Raw genomic sequence first — 21,440 nt, 5'->3', positions numbered from 1 at the left:
CAGTGACATAGTAAAAAGAACTATGAATTTAGACCTGGATGGATCATAGGGCAGAAAATTAAATCTCAATTGTGTCCAAGAAGTCTTTAAAAAGTGCAGGGTTTTTATATATATGGTATAGTTCTACTCTTTTTCAGCATATGCTATAACTATTTGGTGGTAAGGTCAAAAAGTTCAATTCAATCGCAGTATTTTTCAATGACACGGACAAGTATTTTCTGGCTAAATGAACTGAAAACAAAACAGACTGGAAAATACTCTTTCTTTACTGACACTATGTGGCATTGAGGACTGGAGATATGCATCCACATTTAATAAACAACAATAAGTATTAAAGGTATTAAGATGAATACTTGGAATTTTGCAACCTATTATGATTTTCAGAAGGAAAAACCTCAGTTGAAACTGAACTAAACTGATATATTTCCCAGCTGTACCTGACAGAAGTAGTATGTAGAGAAAAGTGTTTGGATGGATGTTTTGATGGTAAATAACCTTTGTGGAACATTATATTGAGCTTATTTTGGATCATCTCACTTAAGCTTCATTTTTGGCTTGTACGTAAGTGTAGTAATACAGTTATGAAGGGTGACAGTATGACAAGCAATAAATCAAAAGGAAAAAACAAGATGGGACTGGCTTTTTCCCATGAGGCATTACAGATCATTGAATGATCTGATGAGAGTGAAAGTGACAGAATCATTGCTATCACTTTCACAATCACCAGATCATATCCCAACTGAACACCTACAGGAGATTTTGGATGGACTGAGTATAGCAAGCACTCTCCATCATCATGACACCAGCAAGGATCTTTTTTCTTTAGCTTTTCTTAGAGTTCATCTTTCCAGTAAAAGTAATTTAAAGGAGCAATCAACCTGTTCTGGAGTCAAACATCATTAGTACAACACTTTAGGTTAGTGTTTCCTTTAATTTGTCACCTGTATGTCCATAAAAATTCTAAAAGTGAGACTCTGCATTCTGTACTGACAGTCACTTTAAGAGTCCTGCAATTTAGCCTAATGTTCACAAAATGCATCCTAAACATCATATAATCCAACTTAGTCTCATTTTACAGAAGTTTAAAAAGTTTAAACCCTGTGTTTTTAGGCTTTTTAGAATATTATGTTAAAAAATTATTAGACTATAGGTGGATTAAACCAGTTTTATGTCTGTGCTTACCTGCTTAGAGGGTAGTTCATTTTGGTGCAATGCATCTCTTCTCTGGGCAATAAATGCTTTTTGCACATGTCTCTGTTAAATATACTAAAATCTAAAGACTAAAATGAATATGTTATTGATTAAGACACTATTACTGAGAATTTTTAGTAGTTACATGTATAAAGAGATGCGGTAGAGTGTATTTCTCACTTGTTTTACATTTAGGATAAATCATTCAAGTGTGAAAAAAGAGAAACAGGTGAGAAAGTTTGTGGCATAAAAGAAAAGTGGAGTATTTCTGTTTTTTTAATCCGTAAGTGGAAGACCGTGTCAGAAGTTTCACAATGTCATTTTAAAGTAGGTTTTCTGCAAAAATAACAGACTGGGTTTAGAGGTGGGTCTGCACTCTACTTCTTCTCTGGTTTATTTAAATAGTTTATAGAGTCAGCAGAGGCTTTCACTAATACACACTCATGCACACATCGTTTACATGTGAACACAAAGACTGCACAAACACACACACGCATGCCACATGTCCCACTGAGTCACAGCTGAGTATAAATACACTTGGATATATAATTAGGGTTCCTCATAAAGTTGGAGAGCTGTGGCTGTGGGGGGTTTCTCTTCTTTCTGTGGTTCAGAGCAGAGCTTCGGGTCCGACACGCTGCCAGGCGGAACCGCCCTGCGGACAGACAAGTGGATCAGATGCAATCGCAGGAGGTCCGAGAGGAGGTGTGAGAAAGGAGACCACACCCGAGGACAGAACTGAGGATCTGGATCTGACAGCATCCCTCATGGAAAACCAGAGCAAGGCTTAATATGTGAAAATACACAAGTGCCGAGTGGGGAATTCATATCACGTTTTCACAGTAACAGTTAGTTTTGGCAAGAAGGAGGCAGTGCCTAATGTGAAAACAATAGGTCTCTGTTTGTCCTGCTCCCTCTCCCTTTCATGAAGCACGGAGGCATTTACAAAAAGAGGAGGATGAGCATGAAAAAGGTTGACACAAGAGAAATGCACAAAAAGGCGTTGAGTTACAGTTTACATTGAGGACACAGTCACACATGAAGTGTCATGACAATAGCAGCCCTCCCACCGGCGACCCACACTGTTTGGATGAAGCGAGTCTGTGCAGGCAGAGGTGGTCCAAGAACTATTCAGATCCTTTACTGAAAGAAAAGTACTCATATAGTACTGGTGCACTTCATGACTGCTGCGACTGCTGCTGTTGATTTTAGGTGCTTACTTTTATTTATTTAGTTAGGCTACTCATTTACATTTAGAGTTGTTAGTTTGCTTAGTTTTTTTTTTAGATTTGCTTATTTATATGTATTTAGACTCCCTTTTTAGATTTTTTTTAGACTTGTTACAGTTTGTTAGATATGTTTATTTATTTTTATATAGGCTCCTTATTTAAAGTTAAATTGTTATAGTTCTTTTGCTTAGATTGTATATGCTTGGTGAAGGGGTACCTGCAAAGTAAGAATTTCATTGTACAATGTAACCGTTTGGTTCTCTGTGCATATGACAAATCAGTTTATTCTATTCTATTCCATTCTGGGGAAATACTACAGCACAAAAAAAGACAGGCTGCACAAGAAATATTCCACATGAGCTAAGAAGAAAAATGCTATAAAAGAGGATTAGTGCCTCACTCAACATTAAAAAAAAGTGATATTTTGACAAAAAAAAAAAAAGTCGTAATGTTAAAATAAAGTCCTGAATCTATAAAAAAAAAAAAAAAAAAAAGTCAGAATTACCAACCAAATTTAAATCTGTGAATATCTTCCCAATATTAGATTTTTTTTCCTCAAAATATCATGATTATGTTTTTCACACAATATAATGACTTTATTATCACAGTATTATAACATTTTTGCTAAAAATTACAATTTTGAACTTCTAGCATCCTGATTTTTTGTTTTTTTTCTCGCAAAACATAACTTTACTCTTGTAACAATATAACTTTTTTTTTTTTGACAAAATGTAACTTTATTCTCATAATATTATGACTTCCTTGTGAAATATCATAGCTTTAAGCTTGTAGTATTTTAAGATTTCTACAACTTTATTTTAATATTATTGCTTTTAATTGTTTTTCCCCAAAACATTATGACTTTATTCTTGTGGCATTCTGACTTCTCAAAATATATGACATTAATCTTGTAATTTATTGACTTTATTCTCAAAATTTAATATTGTTTAAATCATCAGCTTGGCACAAATCTGTCATAGAATGTTGTAAGTGGGAGTATATCTATTTAAGTAACAATATTATTAACAGTGAAGCTTTAGTCATTAACCATGCATACATAATATTATGTATTATCTATGTCAGGAAGTAGTCTAAACTATAAAAAAAAAGCCTATGTTAGCCTGAACTGAACAAACATGGGCTGCAAACAAAGTAATTAAGCAATAAATTTGGAAGTGAGCATCAAAAAAATGATGATCTTTTCTTCAGGCATCATTTTTCCTTAAAGTCAGTATTTCCAGTTCTGAAGCCTTACGTTCACCCCAGGGGGATCATTAAAGTTTATGGGTGTCTGTTTCTGCATTAGCTATCCAAAACTACTGGTGATACTGATAATTTGTTAAACATCTTATCAGCAGAGATTTGCTTGACAAACCAATTAATCTCTACATCCAGTTTTATAAACAGGGACAAGAGGTGAGAGAAAGGAAGCATAAACTGATAAGTGTGATTTCAATAATACCGGATGAATGAAACCAAGTGAGAAGCTCAAGGGAAATAAATCATGATTTGCTGGAGGTGATGATAAGTCTGAATAAGACAACACACACCAAAACAATTCATCTTCAACAGCTGTAAAAGCTCAATGTGTGTTGTGTAAAACCCTCATCTGACAACTAAGTGTAGCTTTCAAACTAAAAAAGTACAATATTTGCCTCAATGTACTTGGACATACTCATGTAAAGTACCCAAACACAGCGCTGCAGTAAAAGTGCTTACATTCCAGTGCTGACAAGCAAGCAGCTGTGAATCCATCACCTACATGGGGGCCTAATGTACATCACAGGGCCCATGCATACCACCCTTATCTGCCTTGTAACTATTTGATCGTTGCGTAAACACACTGCACCCTGGAGACGGCACAGACTTCATATTACCCGTTTTATCATAACCTGGCAGCACTGAGGCTCCAAAAGGCTGGAAATCAAAGGCCGACACGCGCTGCTAATCTCCAAGGAGCGATGCCTCATTGGCCCCTCTGCTCTCTGATAACAAACACAGCAGTGGGAAAGTGAAAGGGGTGAGGGGCTTTAACGCAGTGGAGAGTGGAGAACAGTGGTCGGTGTAACGGGCAGATTAGTTTTGTGATATGTTTTAATCCTCCTCATACTAATAACATGGCTTCGGGCCAACAGATTAACACAAGCACACAGAGGCACAAAACCTACCCCCCCCCTCCTTTTTTTTCCACTGTGGCTGCTTCGCAAAGACATAACAAAGTTTCTCCTCCAGTCTTAAACACAGAGCTGTGCGAGGGTGGACTGAGCTGCAGCTGGATGGTGGTTGAACAGGAAATTCACAGGAAAGAGAAGAGTAAAGTGTGCTGAGTGAGTACAGTTGGCGTGTCACAAACAAACCGGGCAGCAGACAAAACGACGGGGTGTTTTCACTAAACACAGGTTACAACGGTTTAGAAAAGGGATGAGACGGGTCAGAGGAGGATAGGGGTAAGAAAACTCTGCAAAAGTAACACCGAAAAGACAAGACGGAGACAAAAAAGTCTGAATCTGGAGATTGGAGAGTCAAAAGAGGAGCAGGTCTGAGTGTGAATCCTGTCCCCTACTGGTGAAACAAACAAACCCCTCAAGTTTCACCCTTTCAGTGAATCACATGAGTCTATATTGTCACTATTGAAACAGAAATTATGACAAACAGCAGGAGTTTACAACTTCACTTGATGTTTTTGCCATATTTAATCAGTTAACATTCATTATTTTGTTGTTTTCTTTGTATAAAAGTCTGACTTTATAAAACTTTCATTACTGTCTCTGTTTTGAAGGCCTTGGTCATGCAGGTGAGGTTACATATATGGCCAGAATACAGAACCTCCTATCTGAAAAAAATCACTTTTTTCAGGAAACAAAAAACCTTATTTATTATTATATGGCCTTTGTTAAAGATATCCAAGCATATTCTACTGTTCTCAGACTCTCTTTCTATATTATGTGTTAACAATACATACTAGGTATTTATGCCTCCCAAAGTGCAGTCCATTTAATGTTAAAACTCAAAATCTAAAAATTTGCAGATAGGAGGTTTTGTTTTTTGGCCATCGATATGGATTTTTACAAGTGCAAGACAGTCAAGCAGATGCCACGGTCCTTTGTTTTCCTAACTGCAAAACAATTTTTACATCAAAAATTTACTTCTATCCCCACGTGTAAGATGTGATCATTAGGTTTTTACTTGTAATTTAGTTTGTGAAATTAACTATATTTCACAAAGGGATAAATCTCAGAGATAAAGAGTTAGTTTAATGGCATTAGGAAAACTTAAAAACATACTCCATCTATTTAAAATGATGGTGTACATTTTAAAGTTTTTGCTAATGACTCATTTCAGTTCTGCTTGACTTTTCACTTTTCATTTCTACTTTGTAAAAATGGTTTAAGTAAAGCATTTTCAGGAAAAACAGGTGCCGTTGATGTCCATGTTTTATAGGATTTTTCTTCATTCTATCCGTTTTTCAACCAAGATATGTGTAGCAATAAATAGTTTGGGTTAGTGTTGTTTTATATAGACAGATACACGTTATTTATGCTTTCAGAGAAATGAATTTGTCCAGTCAAATTCCTGTGCAGAATCAGTGCAAGAGTTTCATTTGGTTTTTCCATCGTGTATAGCTTCCATATTGCCCATATATTATTTGTATTACTTTACTTGTACTGTTTATATCATATATTTCTTCTTTTTTAACTATTTTTGTGTGAATTTTTTCAATATTTACACTTTTTAATTCCCTTTTGCTTTTTGCTCATATCTGTTATTTTTACCATTTTACAGGTCTCATCTCTATTTTCCACTATTTTCAATATTTATATCCTTTCTTTTTTTACCATTGCTGCTGTAACATTAAATTTTCCCACATCAGGACTAATAAAAGGATATCCTATTTATCTACAACACATCGGACATGATAAACAATAGAATAAAGTAACTAATAATAAATTCATTACAAACACATGGTAGCATTAAGTAAAACTAGTCCTGAAAATAAAAAATATGAGGGTATAAACACGTGGATCACATTGATGTACAGTGGTGAATGATGATCTCTCTGTCTAGACATTAATCTGTTTGATTCTACAAAAGCAGGCGCTTGGGTGAAAAAGGGACGCGGCTGTAATAAGCAGGTTAATTTTAACGTTAATCTCTTGTAAATCCTCATGACCACAGAACTTATGGGCCTATTTAGAGTGTAGTTACAATATGGCCGCCACTAGAGGGCAGCTGCAACACAGACTCAGAGCAGATGGGTGGCAAAAAAGCAGAGAGGACACTGGGACAGAAGGGACAGAGTAAAGCGTGGAGCGTGGATGTGGATAGTTTTAGTGTAAATGTGTGTGGATGTGTTGATGTGGACGACGCTGTGGTTGTAGGTCATGTGACTCCTGCAGAGCTGGGGAGGGAGAGGTCACACCTGTTGTGGGCTTTGGGTGGGAAACAGCCTCAGGAAGCCCAGAGATGATAGCAGGTGGAGTTGGAGACGAAATGCGTAAGGGTCAGATATCCCATCAACCCCGGCTGAGGGCAGCTGGGTGGTCCGACCCCCCCTAACCTCACCCCACCCCAACCCACCCCACTCCTCCCTCCCTCAAAGACCGATACAACAACAACAATGCACAGCTCGCTCCTTCAGACTGGAGGATTAAAGCAGTTAAAGCAGCCCACCTGACCATGTGTTCCCCCTCACGAAGGCAACACATTATGCATGCATTCTTTACATGTGGTGCTTAATATGTGTGTTTGTGTGTGACAGTTTTAGTGCAACCACATGAGGTCAGGCCATGTGAGTGATTCAGCGTGGAATCACTTAGAAATACTTTCTGAAGCAGGTATTCACTCCTGCAGCCCTATGCCTCTTCAGATGATGCATAAGGCTGATTACAGATAACACGTTTTAATTACTGAAACAAATCACACACAATCAACCACCACACACACAGTGACATTTCTACGACCGCACAAATGACTACACATTCCGTAGATTAGCCAGTTGGTGTTGATGACCAGTTGATTAAGTCATTTAGCAAGAATGCCAAACATTTGCTGTTTGTCAAATGTGGGGTTTTACTGCTTTTTTCTGCACTATGTGATGTTTGTTTGTATACATGTGTGTTTGCCTGCAGACCTTGTTAAATGTGCTACTGCCTGTCCAGTCCAAAATGCTCTCGTCAAATAGATTTTTCTTTTCCTAGCTTTCCTAACTAAAAAAAAAGCTTAATGACAGAGCATAATAAATAAAACTCTCTGATACAAAAACAAAAGTTTGGGGTATTTGTGACTTTTACATGATGAAAATAAATGTGAATAAATGAGCAGAATACAGGGCAGAAATCTCTGATCATGTTGACGATAAATTGATTCATCATTTTTACCACTTGTTTAATCATCAGTCAACTGTTTTATAGGAGTAACTAATGAATCACAACACACTGCACAAGCGATTCTGTGCAAAATACATTGAGATGTTTGTGTTACAAGAGGAAAAATTACACCATTGTGGCATCATTTTCACTGAATTTGACAACTGTAATGAAGCATTGCACAAAAAAGTGCACAGAATATTGGTTTAGTCCATCTTTAATACACACAAACTGAGTAGGTGTCAGCAAACTGTGAAAAATATACAAATTAAATATTCTACCCACTCTACATTTTACATCAAGTTGGCTCCTCTGCAAAAGTGGGTTTAACTTTAACTTTGCATTTCTATAACATGAAAGCAATGTTTGGTGCATTTATAAAATTGTACTTAGAAACAGACAAACTATGAACAAATGCAAATTGAGTTTGTTAAGGTTAAAGGTTAAAGTTAACTCACTTAATTATTGTCGTCTCAGCATTTTACTCATGTTAATACACACAGCAACTAGTATTAGCATTAGTGATTAGGACATTAAGAGCATTGAGCTACTACTGAAGGCACTCAGGGACCAACTCTAGATCTTCATTAGTACTGTGGTCAAAGGCACTGACAGGAGAATTAACCTACATGTATCTGGAGGAAACTAACAAAAAAATGGCGAGAACAGGTATACCCATCACAGAAAACATCCGGCTGGGAATCAAAGACGGAACCTTTCAGCTGAAGTGGAAGCACTAACCACAGCATCGCATATTGTGCCACTAAGTTTGGAGAAAAAAAAACACCAGGTCTGAATGCAGCATATGGCGCACATTTTAGTTAATTATGTTAAAAAAATGTTTGTATTCTGTGGATAGCCTCTGCATTTCTACAGTAGGACAATGTAAGAATGGATTTAGGCCTCCAGCAATGATGGCAGCATGTTCAAATTTGCCAAAAAAATTTTTCCATATGTTCCTTATGCTTTTTGACAGTGCCACAGGGAGAGACACTAAAGAGCTTCATCTGGCTCAGGAGCAGTGCATCGCAAATCCCTATATGCTTATACATAATATATCAAAATTTGGTGGTGGTGTATTGACAACTTATTGCAAAAAAGTCATACACTATAATCCTGTTTCAATATTTTGTCCTATGTATGCACTTTAAAAACAATAATCTGTAACTTCCACATGATTCCATAAAGACAGGTGACAAATAAAATACCTGATAGCAGTGATAAATCATATGCTATGAACCTAACTGAAGAATATGTTGCAGATTTTCCACTAACAACACTTTCACAAAGGAACTGCAGAGCCATCCAAGATGCAAAACTGCATGACTGGGATTTATAACACAAAAAATCTGACTCAGGAGTGTGTATCCATCATCTTTGATACGCCACAAGGGAACACGGGATACATGAGTCAGCCGGTCGACCAGCCAAAGCATCTTTGTAGGCAAAAAAGAAAAAAAAAAAAAAAACCCAGATAGAGGAGGGTTTGTGCGCAGCAGGGGGGGCTAACAGATGTTGGACACTGAACTACACTGGAGGAAAAATTTATAAAGAATAAAAAAATGAGGGCAAAGAGTGATCTAAAGCAGAATGAAGAGTGAGAAAGTTGGACGGAGCAGATGGTGAGGAGGGTGAGAGAGGACGGGGGGGTGGGGTGTGTTACACATTTGAGCTAAGACAGCAATGACACATGAGTGTATTGACTCACGGATGGACTCTAATTACCTTCCATACATCTCTGCTCTATTGTATCATCTGCTACAAGGATTCTTTGAATGACTTCAACGCAACACCGAAGTGAGACTGTATCTGTGGCTGGGGGATAAAAAAACATATTAACACAGATTTCATCATGCGAGTACATCAAATCAGGCCACCTTAATACATGGATGAATCATTTAATGCATTCAGACTTTCAGTTGTGTGTTGGAGAGGAAGTATATGAAGAGTTTGACCCCGTTTCATGAAATGTAACATCTCACCCTCGAGAGATTTATCCCATGATCTCAGCGATAGTTCATTTCATACGAGAATACAGGAAACAGCCTGAGAGGGAGTTTGTGAAGGGTGGGGGGGGGTACTGATAGAGAAAACCACCACTAAAAACACACACATTATGCTTGTCAGGGCACTTAAGTGGAGAGATGAAACTAATAAGCAGGGAGTGTCTCCTCCACAGGAAAAGAAGCTGTCTCACACTCAACTGAGGATGGATTTTCCTCATAAATGTACTACAGTTACAACTATTGTCATTAGAGAAAAACATATTTACAGCCCTCTGAGGAAGATGAAGTTTTATTTGTCTTTTTTAGGACAGGTTTGTTGAATGAAGCTTGTATTGTGCAATGATCTCCATTTTGTTGCTTGTCAGTTCTTCCTGCACATGGTTTTTATATTACATATTGTTTTTACTGACTGTTTTAAAGCACGCTGTTACTTGTGCCTTACAACTAAAGGTTAGTAGTAGTAGTAGTAGTACAGTATAGTAGTACATGAAATAACTGACTATTAAATTTAAGTATGAAATTCTTGTTAATCTGACACATTTTGTTCCTGCATATAATATTAATTTCCCTTATGGCTTCATATAACATTTCAAGTGCAGTTGGATCAGCTGTTTCTGTGGTGTAGTTGCATGTAGCCAAACTGCTATAACCATAATATACAAGAAAGAAAGCAAATAATCTTAAATATAACCAAAGTTCCCTCTAAAAATGACGAGATAATTACTTGCAGCTGGATTTCTTCAAGAATAAACTATATCTAAAAAAAAAATGACAAAATGCAAGCAATTTCATCACGAAGTTTTAAAATTTTAAATTGAGTATTTGCATGAGTCATTTGAAAACAAAAAAGTAGTTTCACTTTTTGCAGTGCATGTAGATGATGTGAGGACATCTACTCCTAAAACAATCATTACTTTAAAGCTGCAGGAGCTGAAGGGGAAAAAACTGCCAGAATTTGATAATACACACTTTCCTTCTGCAGTCTCTGTCCAAATTACAATCCTTCACTTTATTGCCTTTAGCTTTGATAAAGGCATGGAATCATCAAGGCATAAGTGGTGCCAAAACCTTTATTTACATCATTTTATGGACACATAATGTTGCTGACCCTAGACCTGACCAAGCGAATTATAACCAGATCATAACGCTGCCATACACTGCTTGTGTTGTAGGTGCTAGGCATGATGGGTAATCACTTCATCCACCTCTCTCCATCACTCTGGAACAGGCTCAGTCTGGACACATGACCATTGTCATTGAAATCAGTTCAAGTCTTTATGCTGTATGTCAACTGATGGTTACTGCATAAGTTGGAGTTAAATAACCTGTTGTACTTATAATATTTATACAGCACCAATGGAAGATCTGAACTATTGCTATGGCTTTGCTTTTCCAAATCGTGGCATTCAGACATGACGTAGAGCAGAAGAATCGTGTGAAGGTCGTGGCTGGTGGAATCTGATCAGCATTCAGCAATTACAACTGTCAGTCAGTATTTTAAATCCCTCTACCTGTCTGAAAACCTGTGATTAGACAAAACATGTGTCACAGAGTAGAGTTTCAGCCTGAAACACAACAGGAGTAGATCCAGAAGACTCATGTCCGCTCAGACCACTTTAAGTACAATATGCTGGAAGGTAATTATCGAAAAAACTGGCAGCTTTAAAACAGTGACGATGAAGAATTTCAATTGTGAGGTTCATATTAGTAGAAAAATCCCATTTAAACAAAACAGCTGCCAACAACAATGTCGTGGTAACACTGGACAAACACAGACCCTTCAGTCAGTAGTTTGTCAGGTAGTATTTCCAATGAAAATTATGCACAGCAAGAAAAAAGGAAAATCTGCGCCTGAACAGTCACATCTCAGCAGCTAAAACTCTCCCCCATGGTTTATAAAACTACAAGTGGAAAATATTTTAGTGCAAGGTGATATCTTTCAGTCAGTCATCACTCTGTAGCTGCAGTCAATCTCCAAGGTGTCAAGATTAATCTCCTGACACCCATCTTCAGCCTAATCACCCATCACCTTCATGGTGTTGGTTGCCATGAGAACCAACAAGGTGCCTCTGTTCTAGCATGAGAAAAACCCTGAAGGGAGACAGGTTTGACGGCAGAGACGTTTACACTCCTGATATGTCTGAAATGTGTTTTCACAGCTGATTTTTGGGAGTGTGAAGGTCCATGACTTCATGTCTTACACCGCAAACCAGTGCACCTCTTCTGCACAATTATTTTTTATACTGTATGTAAGGTTTCTTTACTCAAGCAGAAGAATATAAGCTCTGGTTGAAGTGTTGATTTGACTTCTTTACCGCAGTGAAAGTGAAAAAGTACAAGCTCTAAAATGTCTAAAAAGTAGCTCTGTGAAGGATTTTTTTTTTATTTTAGTGTTTTTCCTCTGAGTGAATTAACTATGTCGTCTATGTTTTGTGTAATTTGTCTCACAATGTCCTCCTTTATATATATATATATATATATATATATATATATATATATATAATATATATATATATATATATATATATAAGGTCTAAATAGGTTTGTGTGGATGGAGCATTAGTATAAGTATAAACACTTAAAACTTCCCCTAAGCAAAGAAATGTTTATGCTTAATTAACTCTACCACATCTGTACAATATAATCTGCAGGACTATCTAAACAGAAACAGCAAGAACCAATAATGAATACCTCAAAAATTGGAAAAAGAAACCTACAGAAAAAAACAAAAATGTTCCACCTTTCTTCTTGGTTCCATGCTAAAGTTGTGTGAGACTTCATCAGTCCAGGAATGTTGGGCTCTAAACAAATCTGTTCCACTTTAGTGCAATACCTTCTCATAGTTAGTTCAGCCATGTCATCTCTACTCACAGTTAAAGTGGTTCTATGTAGTATTGATATTCAAAACACTCAACAGTAGGGGGAGTAACATACCAGAACACACTTAGGACCAAAACCACTGATGAATCAACGCAATGTGTCCACAGACTGTATCAGTCACTGAATAAAGTGTAAAGCTCATTGTTTACACACATCTGTATTATGGTATCATCAAGTCTTCTTCATCAAACTAAACTCATGGACACTTATTTTTCAGCCAAACATAACACTGGGTCTTGTAATCTTCATGTGCTGCATCAGCTGAATAGTTTACATTATAGCTCTGTTAACTTAGCTCTGTGTTCAGACAAAAAACAGCCCCAGTAAAACCACAACTACCTCTGTTTCTGTAGTTTGTGTTGTCAATAGCTGCAACTAACCAACCTATTTGGAATGACAAACAAGGTCAGAAGTTTCACAGTTTAGTCTGAACCATGGATCAACAACAGCACACAAAGATAATTACATCGCATAGTAACTTAATACCTTTATGTTAGAACACTGCCATTTCAGCATCAAACTCCATTCTTTTCATTTGTGCCCAGTGGAGAAAAGAACAGCTACTATTTCTATCACTTCATTTCTTTGACTGTAAAAGTAGTTTCTTAGTGGTTTTCATCGCATCTGGTCACGTTCTGATGCTTTGGTCAAAGGCCCTGTGGTGTTAGTTTTCCTCACTATAGGAGACCGGCAGACTCACCTACTCCCTCGAGTGGTCAATAAATTTATCAGCTGGTTGGTGGAAAACAGATTCAGTTCATATCTCTACAATCCTCTCTTACCCTTATGACAATTTTAGGGTCATTACCTCCGCCAAGGAGGTTATGTTTTTGCCAGCGTTGGTTTGGTTTGTCTGTCTGTCTGTCCATGTGCAAGATAACTCAAAAAGTTATGGACGGATTTGAATGAAAATTTCTGGAAAGGTTGATACTGGCACAAGGAAAAAATGACTAAATTTGGTGGTGATTGGGGGGGGGGTGGTGTACTGATCTGCCTTGGTGGAGGTCTGCGCTCTCCGAGTGCTTTTCTAGTTTTGAATAGGTTTAAGTAGAAATAATACATACAGCTCCTTTAAAATCCTGAACACTCAGCACTGATTTCCATCTGTCCCATCCTTTAGTTTCTAAATGCCACCAAGAGGCAACAGCTGCGTTTTGTCAGGTAACTCCCCACTGTACTTTTCTCTTGAGTCCATACATCTGTGTGTATACTGTATTACTATGAGGCCTTAACAACATCAGGGCCAATGACGACATCTGGCAAAGAGCAGGGCCTGTTCCCCTCTGCACTGTACCCCCTCCCACTTCTTCTTCATACTGACCACAACCGCTGGGAGCAATCAGAGCGTCACGTCTGAGCTCCGCTGCAATAAGAGCCCACCCCTCCACACTACCACTACCACTACCACCCCCACCCCCACTACCCACCCCAACCACCTCCTCCTTCAATTTTTCTGCCTTTTGCTCTTTTCTTCTCTTTCTTTCCTGGTTGTTTTCAGAAGCCTCAGCAGCAGAAAACCACAGGGCTCCAGCAGGCCTCTCGACTCACCCCCCCCACCCCACCCCCTCGTCTACGTCTGGGTAAAGGACAGACATAGTAGGAGCGCCCCCTCGTCCTCCTCCTCCTCCTCCTTCCACATGCTGTATATTTTTAGCTCATGTGTGCCTCTGTGTAATTAACAGATGAAAATTATAACTGTAGGGCTCAAAGGTGACGTCAGCGTTCTCCTTGGCTAAAGTTGGGGCTGGACGTGAGCGTGCATCCCCAGCCTGAAGGCCCCAAACCAGGCATCGGCCCAGAGCCGGGGCGTGGCCGAGCCGATACCGAGCCAGGTTGGGAGGCTAGCTGATGGAGGGGAGCGCTCTGAGCCATGAAGGGGGAAAAAAAAAAAAAAAAAAGAGAGATGAGAGCGCAGGACTGCAGAGTGTTTATTAGAGCAAGCAAGATGGCCTCCAACAGCCCTGGAGTTTCCATTTGAGGTCATCTGGTTTTTACATTCCTGCCATGCACCACCGCTCACACCACCATGAGGAAGTCCACCGTTCATTCACAAAGGATCATACAGTCCAGCGATTCTTAAAGTGGAGTCTAGGGATGTAAAGACGATATTTAGGGAGTCTTCAGGGCAGCAAAGAATAGTTTAATTGGTTAAATTGGACGGAATATGGTCATTTTCAGGGTTTGGTGATGTGAAAATGTTTAAGATTTTGAGCTTTTGCAGATGTACTGAAGCGTGGAAGAACTACTAAATACAGTAGGGCGAATTCCCAACATTTTAACTAACAAAGAATTCATATTTTCCAGCATTTTCTTTCAGCCATGCCAATTTTCAATCAGTTTTCCAACCCTCATGACTCTCCGCAGACTCGCCCTGACCTCTTTTAAGTCCTGAGGAGACGGTGCTGCTGGAGAAAAGATATTCATAATCAATTACCGCGCTGAATATTTAGGGCTGACGCATCATATCAAGTTTTACTGTAGGAGCTGCATCTTCGCTAATCACGTCATCGTCAGTCTAAAGCGAAGTAAAGCAGGTCACATGAGCTGGAAAGGCCAGCGTGAGTCTGCTGGATTCTCACACTGTGGGAAAACTAATAAACCTGATGATCTACTGGCCTTTTTACATCCCCATGTACTTTTTTTTTTTATTCCCCAGTGTCACAGAGATGGTACACAGATATAGCTGGGCATGTTTTGAATACAGGAGGATCAGCCCACGCTATCGTTTCATCTGCCTGCTCCTTCCTGTTGATATCCGTGCTATTGACTGTAAAACTGCGCTGTAAGGAAGGACATCTGTAGAGGACAGTGATTTTGCTGGTTTCTACTGTTTCTTGACAGTCCCACAGGCGCTGCCCCTTGAATATTGGATCTAATGACAAAATCCATATGCCAAGTCCATGCTGATAACGTCCCTGTGTATCTTTAGCCTCTGTCACTCTGTGTTAGCAGCCTTTTAAACCCTCAGGAGTCTGTAATATAAATGTCTGTTTTTGCCATACCTGCTGATAATCGCCTTTTTTAGGCACTTCATATAACCTGATACTCCCTGTGTTGCATATGAAAATGTGCGTAACATTCTCAGCGATCATGAGAATAAAGACTTATCTGTCCTGGAACACTGTGATGAAAAAGAAGCTGAAAAATTAGAATTCCAATTGAAAAAAGTGAAATAACCTGTGAAAACACACCTTTACTATATGTAAATGGAAATTACAGATTGATTTAATGATTTGTTTTGTTTGCAAAAGTAGTGTAACATATGAAAAATAGCCAAATAAATAGATAAACAATACCTAAAATAAAATGGAATAATAAATAAAAAATGTTTTTGAGTAAAACTAGATTGTTTTTACTTTGAGGTCATGTAAAACTGGCATGAAATGACAATGAATAATGAATAAGTCACGTAAAAAGCTCTAACTAATGGAGTCTTAGAGAAGGGGGGGACATGCTGCCTTCAGGACCAATCAGAACTCTGTAAATCTCAAAAACTCACTGCAGATAAAACAGATGTCTTTTACACAAAACAGTGATATTAACAAATATACAAGTTGTTTCTATGCATGTTTTTTGGCATCGATATAAATAGAAATGTGTGGTGTCTATATAGGCTAGAGCTAATCACCTATGCAGAAATAAACCGTCCTCTGAGGTCCCCTGACCCTGTATACCCCATAACAAAAGGTCAGACATGCAGCCTCAGGGGATGATGGGTCTTTTTGTGGTCTTAGACAGCAAATGACTAGAGTATGACTGCTTACATCAGAGTCAAACATATGGTCTCACTCTGCTTTTTTACATGAAAGATACACTGGCACTGCTAAGAGCAAGGGGGAGCCCTTAAAGAAACATACTGTACTGTTAGTTTTCATTCTGTAAACTCAGCAAGCAGAGGAGGAGAGAGTGGAAGACTCATACCTAAACAAACCATCTAATGCCACAAATCGAGCATATTTATAAAGGACCGAGGAAAAAGCTGAGAAAGAACTCAAATACCCAGGGGTTCAAAGCAAAAACATCATGTCAAAACACCAGAATGTAGAAGGAAACACCCTGAAAGGAGATGACCAAAGAAGGCAGCAGAGCCAGGATCAAGGCAGACAGCAATTTGCTCAAAGTCACGAGAAAACAAGAGCACTGGAATTTGGAAAGGTTAGCATAAAAAAAAAAAAAAAAAACATCTTAACATCAAGGATGGTAGAAGACAGAAGAAACAAAACAGGAGGCAAAGAGGACACAGTGTCCAGAGGGACTATATTTGAACACGTTAATATCTCATACTTGATACAAAATTTTAGATATGCCACGACACAAACCTAAAATATAAAACATAGAATATATACAGTAGTCTACATCTCAAATTAACTTTTCTGAGTACACAGGTTGAAGAATTAAGCCTCTTTCTTTCATCTTTAAGCATCATATAACAACATATTACGTAACTTAGAGTACGACATATGATTTTGAGCTTTTGCAGATTTACAAGGCAAATTACAAACATTTTAACTAACATAGAATTCATACTTTCCAGCATTTTCTTTCAATATATTTGGATTTTCTATCTCATATTTGATAAACAGATTTGAAGGGCCGTTGTATAAACCCACAAAATTAACAAAAATGATATATATTAAGATTACACGAATCAATCTGGAATACAGTAACCAGGTTGAGGAATTAAGCCTGTAATGCAACTTTTTCAAAGGTTTCACATTTATAATCATCACATGACATCAATTTACATAATTTAAAATGAGTGACATTATGACCATTTTCAGGGTTTGATGAGCTGAAAATATTTGAGATTTTGCATATTTACAAGATTTAAAGAATGAATATTTTCCAGCATTTTAAGTGTTTTTTTATCTCATATTTTTAACAATGTTGGATATGCAGCTTCACAAACCCAGTAGACCCAGACTAATGCTGTCTATTTAGATCGCACAAATCAGTCTGAAACACAGCACACAGCAACTCAAATGAACTTTTCTGAGTAAATAGGCTGAAGAATTTAGTCTTTTTAGAGACTTTGTATTTTTAAGCATCATATAACATTATTTAATATATCTAAGACAATATATATACACAACAAAGTCAAAATATGCTGCTTTTGAAATGTGTTTTTGTACTGAATGGTGGCAAAGTTTCAAGTTACAATAACGGCACAAAACCTTTTGGATGATTGGCAGACACCACATCCTAAAAACACACCAGCATATAGTGAATCACACTGAGGCTGTAAACAGGGGCAGTTTGTCCTGGACTTGCATCAGGGAAACCACAGCGCTCTATCTCTTCCTAACATCCACGTCTTCTCATTACTTTCCCGATAATCTCTATCATGTGATTTTGCCCGACTGTCAAAACAACCCCCTCTCTCCCCACTCTGAGACTAACAAACACAGAGCACCACTGAGTGACGGCATTATGTGAGTGTATTTTGTTGTTGCATGTATATATACACTGCAGTGCTGTTGGCATGAGGATGTTTAGGAAGTGGAGATAGAGGTCAGTGAGTCATCTTAGTAACAGCAGTAATTCAGTATGTCTGACCTGCAATTCACAGTTCATCAACTCTAACTAAACTGATGCTTTGATGGACGTTCGCTGGCCTGCTGCCATATACAGCAAACAAGCCCAGAAGAGCCTCCCTAATTGGGAAGTTATGTACCCTGAGCAAACATCATCAGCACGTTGATAAACCACAAGTCTTCATAAATGTCTTAATGATGTTACAAAACATGAACATGGTGTGATTCAACTGGAACAAGCTGATGATTTACTAAACTTTGTGACCTCTGTTCAGACTGAAATATCTCAAACATGACAGCGTTCATGTTCCTCATGCAGCAAAACACTTGTCTAATTCTATGAGGAATTTGTCATTACTTAAGTGAAATGTACAAACTGTTACTTAAAAGTGTTTCCCTTCAAACACCAGTGTTTCCAAAGTAAATTTTCAGACTTTTCTCCTAGTCGCTTTACAGAGCCAATTTGTGGTTTTCCACATTCTGTCTCATCCAATATTCAGATTTCCATGGAGATTCATAAGTTATTCAGTAAGAATTAAAGGTTAAGGTTAACTGGAATGAAACTGAAGAAATAAATGAATGAGAAGAAGGAATATAATATTGATAACTGTGTTTTCATTAGTATATTAGATGAAAATAAGGACAATTGTGTTCATTATCTTAGAATAAGATGGTTTTACATAGAGGAGGAGGTCATCTTTTACAGAGGTTGCAATGTTTCTATATGAGTTTAGACCAAACTTTTTTTGTGTGTGTTTTACAAGGGTTAACACACTTTATTACTGCTATACGAAAATTCAGTTTTTGCATTTACCCATCCCACACTCCATACCCATCATTAGCATTAGCACTTAGCACTTTACAAGCCATGTGCTGCAGTCAAAGGTGTCAGACCTTCATCAGCCACATTACCAAATTACTTTACATTACTTTATACTTCGAATCAAAGTAGGTGACTTTGAACAAAACTGGAGGAAATGGACAGTATTCAAAGGCATGCTCACTCAACTACATGATTATTTCTACCTCATTTCTTTCTTTCTTTCTTTCTTTCTTTCTTTCTTTCCCCCTTTTTTGGGTTGTTTGTTAATTTGGATTAATATTCTTGTACATGTAATATACAAAACTAAATAACATTATCTTTCTGAATGAACAGTGACCATGTATTGATGTTATCCAGCAGCTGTAAAGTTTGCAGCTCATATCAACTACTGTACATAATAGGGGACTATAAAACACTGTCATTTTGCGCTGCTTTGTTTATATCGTGCAAAACTGAACATTTTCTGAGACATTTCTGCACTTTTGCATTTTGTACTGTGTTGTTTTTATCTTGCGTCCCTGACTGCAGGCCAAGTTCCCCATTTGCTATAATAAAATTAACTGACTTAAACGGAACCAGGTGGAACAAACTAGAACTTGCATTACTGTCCATTGAAAATAAATAAAAAGAAACCTAGCCTTATTCATTGGGGTTTTTCTGTTGCTTTTTTCCCAGATGTACCACAATCGTACTCAACTCATGACCAGAAATACTGTTATTAATGTACATAGATATTTGTGGAGTTCGTCATAGTAGTGTCAGGATGTTCATCCAAGAAAAGCATGTAACTAAACATTTGACATTCCCTTTTGAGTGCTGTGGTGTTTGGCAGCTTTTCTGCAGGTTTTTATGGAGGATGAACATTCCTTTAGCTTGTCTTCGCTTCTCATTGCTTCATTGTGTTTTGGCTGTCACTCTGACATCATTCTCCCCCCATGACTCATCAGGATTCACTCATTTTGTTATCTTCTTCCCTGCTTTTCCTCCGAGCCCCCTCCTCGGTCACATTCCAGTGCCGTCCCTGTTGTCCATAAACACTCAGGACACAGAGGACCATTCAGATTATTGCAGCTTGCTCGTTCTCATTCTTGTTCTGCTTTGGAAAAATGAGCATAGATGACATCAAAATGTGAAACAGACAAAACAAGATGCACAATCTGACAATCTGAACGCAGATCAGTCAAATAACGTCTCCTGCTTAACCCCGGTGGCCCCTGCTGCACACAGTGACAGCGGTACCCTCCTGCCTCTTTAGCCTCTTTACTGGGGGCCAAGTGTGTGACAAGGGGGGCCCCTGACCTCTGAACCTTGACCCTGATTCAAACCCCCCCCCCCCCCCCCCCCACGCCACCTCGCTGCCTTCAGGCCGATCCCACAGACAGATACCGAGCCAAGGCTGCATTTCAAAGCAAGACCCGACCTGTTCTCCATTCCTCGTGTGCTGAACATCACATCAACGCAAAGCCCCTCGCATAACTGTACGACAGCCTCATATTTTCCTGCACAAAAACAACACACTCAGACACACACACACATAGAGTGTCTACATGCTGAAATACAAAGAGGCAGTGACACAGACCAGGCCATCAACAGGCTGAATCTAATTAGCTCTCATCAGTTACTGAGAGACGCTTTGTTTCACACCAAATCTCTCAGCGAATGGGAGGCAGACGCCACACGAAGAGCATCCAGCTGGGACCGAAGAGAGGCAGACAAGTCACTGAGAGAAGGAAAGGTGACCGGTGAAAGCCTGTCACTTTTATGGACAGGTAAAGTTTACTTCTGGCTAAAAATTAAACCTTGTAGAGTTAAAGTGACCCACATCACTTCGTGCATTCAGTTTAAGGAAGCTGGGAATGAGGGTGTCTTAAATGTCTTTATTTAGATTTTCATCCTTTTTCAAAGTTCAAGTGGACTGGCTTTGTTCTTGTGTTTTGTCTCTCATCCAAGAACTATTGAATTTTGAAAACTACTACAAATGAATGAAGAACCTACACAGAGATTTAGACTTTCACTTTCCATGAGCAAAGATTTGTTGTTCAGATAACGATATTTGGAAAGAGTGTCTTTATATAGATGCAATAAGTCCTAAAAAGAGCTCTGTTTCAGTTCAGCTTGCACTTAAACTCTCTGGCATCTCTCGTCCCCAATGAACCCTGTTTGTAAAAACATGATAATCAACTGCACATTGCAGTGACCAAACCTAATTAACCTCTACTGGCCCAATGCTGGCAGTGCATTGGTCATTAGCAGCATAATGCTGTGTAGCCACACTTCTTTAGACCAATAAAATTTATGTTTTATATTCTGTTTTCTAATTCTGGGTAAACATTTCAGACATTTCATCAAACTGTTCCCTTTGTAACAAAGAGAACGAATTGTGAATTGATTTAAAACCTGGTTCCAAATTG

General features: G+C 38.3%; 1 protein-coding gene across 1 annotated transcript in view; it reads right to left on the bottom strand.

Moving 5' to 3' along the window:
* arhgap23a (Rho GTPase activating protein 23a) overlaps positions 1-21,440 on the bottom strand; it is an 83,468-nt gene that overhangs the window by 52,586 nt on the left and 9,442 nt on the right. The window lies entirely within an intron of this gene.

Source organism: Sphaeramia orbicularis, chromosome 8 (genome assembly GCF_902148855.1).
Source record: "Sphaeramia orbicularis chromosome 8, fSphaOr1.1, whole genome shotgun sequence".
Taxonomy (NCBI): Eukaryota; Metazoa; Chordata; class Actinopteri; order Kurtiformes; family Apogonidae; genus Sphaeramia; species Sphaeramia orbicularis.
Note: the sequence above shows the minus strand (reverse complement) of the source record. Positions and strands in the feature narration are given on the sequence as shown.